The sequence below is a fragment of the Tursiops truncatus genome, chromosome 15, assembly GCF_011762595.2.
Source record: "Tursiops truncatus isolate mTurTru1 chromosome 15, mTurTru1.mat.Y, whole genome shotgun sequence".
NCBI classification, from domain to species: Eukaryota; Metazoa; Chordata; class Mammalia; order Artiodactyla; family Delphinidae; genus Tursiops; species Tursiops truncatus.
In genome coordinates this window covers 56686126-56692125 of record NC_047048.1, presented here as the reverse complement: position 1 = coordinate 56692125, position 6000 = coordinate 56686126, and positions in this window count along the sequence as shown.

Genomic DNA, 6000 nt, shown 5'->3' with positions numbered 1-6000 from the left:
TCCAACAGGAAACTTTGGCTCCAACACTCACCTTTGGCCTGGACAAGCCTTTCTTGGAACTGCACTGCAGTTTGAGACTCTTCTTAACCAGTCCTGCTTTCCCCCTTTCCTTCACAGCTGTCAGTTTTTTATTCCAGTCTGATTCCTCTTCCTGCCTTTTCCTGCTTCCTTTCTCTTTATCCTTCACAGATGTTTCTCCTAATAAGTCTCTTGAACTAATTCTGTTTTGGCATCTGTCTGTTTCTTGGTAGGCCTCCCAGGCATTCACAGTGCTGGAGCTGATTCCCACTGGCTTGTGGGAGCAGATTCTGTGCACCACCTTCCTAGCCCCACATTCAGTGACATCATGTTGGTAGCTTGAAATAGGTCATGACGGGAGTATTTACACTGTAGGAATCAACAAATGCTACACATGAAAGCTTTTTTTCCCCCTAGCAAGCTGGTTGTTAAACATTTATCAGTATATCTCTGGTATATACCCAACAGAAAGGTGTACGTATGTTCACCAAGTGACCTGTGCTAGATTCCTAGACTGTTCATAGTAGATAAATGAAAATAAATGACCTACTAGATACAACAATATGGATGAATCTCACAAACATAATGCTAAGTGAAAGCCAGTCACAAAAGCGTCCATACTGTAGCATTCCATTTACATAAAGTAAAAAACTGGCAAAACTAATCTATAGTGTAAGAAGTCAGAAGAGGAAATTCCCTGGTGTTCCAGTGGTTAGGACTCGGCACTTTCACTGTCAGGGCTGGGGTTCAATCCCTGGTTAGGGAACTCAGATCCCTCAAGCCGAGTGGTGCACCAAAAAAAAAAAATATATGTGTGTGTGTGTGTGTGTGTGTGTGTGTGTGTGTGAGTATGCCTAATTAGTTCTATGAAGGCAGGGATTTTTTAACACAATTTTTAAATTGTTGTGGTTAAAAAAAACACATATAATAAAATTTACCATCTTAACCATCTGTAAGTGCACAGTTCAGTAGTGTTAAGCATATTCACATTGTTGTACAACTGATGTCCAGAACTTTTTCATCTTGCAAAACTCTAACTCTATATCCATTAAACAACCACTGCCCACTTTCCCCTCCTCCCAGTTACCTCATGTAAGTAGAATTATACAGTATTTATCTTTTTGTTCACTTAGCATAATGTTTCTAAGGTTCATCCATGTTATAGCATGTGTCAAAATTTCTTTCCTTTTTAAGGCTGAATACTATTCTATTGTATCTATTTACCACATTTTGTTCATCCATTCATCCATTGATAGATGCTTGGGCTGCTTCCACCTCTTGGCTAATGTGAATAATGTTGCAATGAACATGGGTATGCAAATATCTCTTCAAGAGCCTGCTTTCAATTATTTTGGATATATATATATATATACACAAGTGATATTGCTGGATCATACGGTAATTCTATTTTTAATGTTTCCAGGAACTGCCAAACCATTTACCACAGTGGCTGTACAATTTTACACTCCCACTAACAGTGCACGGTGATTCCAATTTCTCCACATTCTTGCCATTTGTTATTCTGGATTTTGTTTGTTTGTTTATTTGTTTGATAGTAGCCATTCTAATGGACGTGAGGAAGAGCAGGGATTTTCTTTCATATGCTTTTTCACTGCTGCCTTCCCAGAGCCTAGGTCAATCTCTGGTACATAGTAGCCATTCAATGAGTATTAGTTGCATAAATGAATAAATTGAATGAGTTGACTTCATGTATAGGGTTGTGTAGTGGGCTGAACAGTGGTACCGCAAAAGATCTGTCCACATCCTTACCCAAGAACCCGTGAATGTTACCATAATTGGAAAAGGGTCTTTGTAGATGAAATTAATTAAGGATCTTGAGATGAAGAGGTCATCCTAGATTACCCAGGTGGGCCCTAAGTCTAATGACAAGTGTTCTTTTTTTTTTAAGGGAACTTTATTTTTTTATTTATTTACTTTTTTCTGCGTTGGGTCTTCCTTGCTGTGCGGGCTTTCTTTAGTTGCAGTGGAGCAGGGGCTACTCTTTGTTGTGGTGCACAGGCTTCTCATTGTGGTGGCTTCTCTTGTTGCAGAGCATTGGCTCTAGGCGCATGGGCTTCAGTAGTTGTGGCATGTGGGCTTCAGTAGTTGTGGCTCACGGGTTCTAGAGCGCAGGCTCAGTAGTTGTGGCTCATGGGCTTAGTTGCTCCACGGCATGTGGGATCTTCCCGGACCAGTGTTTGGACCCGTGTCCCCTGCATCCTGCATTGGCAGGTGGATTTTTAACCACTGCGCTACCAGGGAAGCCCGACAAGTGTTCTTATAAGAGAGATACGCACAGAAGAAGACAACACAGAGGAGAAGGCAATGTGATGACAAAGATTGGAGTGATGTGGTCACAAGCCACGGAGGACAAGGAATGCCAACAGCCAGCAGAAGCTAGAACAGTCAAGGAAGCATTCTCCCCTGAAGTCTCCAGAGGGAATGCAGCCCTGCTGAAACCCAGAACTGTGAGAGAATAAATTCTTGTTGTTTTATGCCACCAAGATTTTGGTAATTTGTTACAACACTCACAGAAAACTAATACAGGCTGTTACCCATAATTCTGAGAAGTTTTAATCAAAAAGGATGGCTTCGGGTGTGGGGTGGGAGGATGAAAGAAATAGATGAGGGAGATTAAGAGGGACAAACTTCCAGTTACTAAATAAATGTCACAGGTATGAAATGTACAGTGTGGGGAATACAGTCAATAATAATGTAATATCTTTATGGTGACAGATGGTAACTAGACATCATGGTGATCATTTTAGAAGGTAGAGAAATACTGATCACTATGTTATAGCTAATGATACTGAGTTATATACTTGAAAGTTGCTAAGAGAGGAAATCTTAGATGTTCTCACCAACAAAAAAAGAAATGGTAATTATGTGATGGGATGGAGGTGTTAGCTAATACTATGGTGGTAATAATTTTGCAATATAAGTGTATCAAATCAACATGTTGTACACCTTAAACTTACATGATGTTATATGTCAATTCTATCCCAATAAAGCTGGAGAAAAAAAAAAGAAATACTGAGCACTATGTTGTACGCTAGGAGCTAACAGTGTTGTGGGTCAATTATACTTGAAAAACAAACAAACAAATAAACACACTTACAGAAAAAGAGATCAGATTTGTGGTTATCAGAGGTGGAGGTTGTGGGGTGGGGGAATTGGATGAAGGTGGTCAAAAGGTACAAACTTCCAGGTATAAGATAAATAAGTGCTGGGATGTAATATACATCATGATTAATATAATAAACTCTCTTGTATGTTACATGAAAATTGTTAAGAGGGTAAATCCTAAGAGTTCTTATTATAAGGAAAAATATTTTTCTATTTCTTTAATTTTATATCTGTATGAGATGATAGATGTTCACTAAATTTATTGTGATAATCATTTCATGATGTATGGAAGTCAAATCATTATGCTGTATACCTTAAACTTATACAATGCTGTATGTTAATCATATCTCAATAAAATTGGGGAAAAATGGCTTTAGTTTGGGAAGCTCTAATTTGAAGTCATTCTTCATGGGTGTACTATTTAGCAAGGCCAGTTGTCTTTTAATGTTATTATTGTTTTCATAACATCTAATCTATGTACAGGAGAAGGCTTTTAGTTTTCTATCATAGAAATTTGGGGAAAGGGGCATGCATCCAGCTCATCCAATAGAAATTTCAAGTCCTCTGCCTTTAAATTGGTTATGTCTTCCCAAGACTGGGTTTTGTCCCTTGAGCTGATGTAAAGGTCACTTCCTATATTTGTGAGGCTTGTCTATGGAGGCCATAGGGGCTCTGCCATAGCTCAGGGGGCTAATTCTGCATTCCCAGGTCCAGGATCCCTAAATACTTTCCCTTAGAGCCTGCCAAAGAGTATTGGGATCTTATGTTTGTAAGTTAACCTATCCCTCACATGGGAGCTGCAACCCAATAAGCTTCATTCCTACATAGAACCCTCCCAGTTGTGATTGTTCCAAAGTTTCAGGATCAGCCTTTTTCACAGGCAATATAGTACCTTACCTGTTAGGTGAGATCCTGACACATGTAATCAGGGAATTACTTCATTTCATGTATACTAAAAGCATAAGAAGACCTTTGGCATACTAAAATATGTTGATGTTTCAAACAGTTCAGAGAAAGGTCTTTTGATGCTTAGGGAAGGTCAGACAGCTGATCAGATAGATCTTACCAGGGAAGCATTCATCCTTGCTATATAGTGCTCAATAAATATTCATTGTATGTAGTAAACTGCTGGTACCCCTCCCAAATTTCCTTTACTGGATCCTTCTTACTACTGTGAGTGATGGCTGCTAAATCCTGGCCCTTTTGCCTCAAGGTGGGATCAACTCTATGGTACAATTCATGCTCCACAGCTCTCCATAAGATCAGGCTGAAGCTCCAAATAAGACCACATCTTATCAGCTACCTTCCCTGCCCTATCCTGCTTCCTTTATTGCCTTTCTCCTAAGAGTACTCTCCCAATGAATTATGCACTCAAATCCTGTTTCAGGGTCTGCTCCTAGGGAAACAGACCTAAGACACTGCATGCATAAAAAAATATAAAAATTCATCCATGTCCATGACCTGGAGACAATGTTATAATGCAAGTAAAGATATAGAAAATGATGACATGAAATCAGAGAGAGCAGAAGGGCCACACGGAGAGAATGCTTTTCTTGAGTGAAAAAAACAAAAAACCAAAAAACCAGCAGAGGCAACTTCAAACCATCTTAGTAGCAAATGTCCCTGGCCATGCTGTTAGTAAGAACTATGTTATTTAGAGTCTGGACTTAGAACAGTTCCAGATCAAAGGCTAAGAATTCTTTGCTGTTGGCATTAATGTTTCTGGGACCTGGAGGTGGCTGCTTTGATAAGGACTAGTGGAGAAACAGGTGGCATGGGATTTCAGGTAGAACAGCCACAGTACCTTGGTGATAAGGAATAAGGAGTCCAACAGAAGTGCTACCAGAGCTGCAGTGATCCCTTTCGTAAGGAGTGACTGGATATTATACCAGAACCCACTTAGTATTATATACAGATGACTAGCTATACATGATATTTGTATACATAATTATACAGCCATTCTTGATCAATTCTTAATCAAGTTTACCTCACAAGACTTGTTTTTGGTGGAAGCAAGTTACACAGTATTCTGGTAATCTATTGCTGTGTAACAAATTTAGTGCCTTAAAAAGTACACTTATTTATTTTGCTCGTATACCTGTAATTTGGGGTGGGTTCAGCAGAGGTGATACCCCTCTGCTTCATGAATGTCTGGGGCCTCAACTTGGAAGACTTGAATGGCTGTGGGCTGGCTTCCTCACAGCATGGCAGTCTTAGAGTAGCTAGACTTCTTTTAAGGCAGCTGGATTTCCCCAGTGCAAGTGTTCCAAGACACTCAGGAGGAAGCTGCAAAACTTCCTATGACCTAGACTCAAAAGTCTCAACACATCACTTCCATCATAGTCTACTGGTTAAACAAATCATTAAAGCCACCATAGATTCAAGGAGTGGGGGGATTAGTCCCCACCTCCCCACATAAATAGTGTAAAAGAATTTGTAGCCATCTTTAATGCACCATACAGAAACAGAAAGTGTAGTGGACTCTGACAACAACAGTAAAGGAGAAAGAAAATATCAATACTTCCCGTCACAAGAAAAGATTTTGTTTTTTAAGGACAAGATAATTTGAGCATGTTTGAAGGCTAAGGAAAAAGAATCAGAGAAGGGAGTAGGTTAAAGAAGTAAGAAAAAGAATGTTTGCTGCAGCAAGTTTTGAGAGCTTTGGAGAGCAGCCATACTGCTGCTGTGTAGATGCGAGCCATTTCCTGTTAACCTCAGGTGTTGGTAAAGTCACGTGAAACTTCACAGCCTGAGCTCAGTTTTGCTCTGGGGAGTGGTGGAATAGGCTGGTTCCACTTCTGGCCTGGAGGAGTAGTGCCTCCTGAGGCCAGGGCATGGCTCCATGTCAGCCTGTCC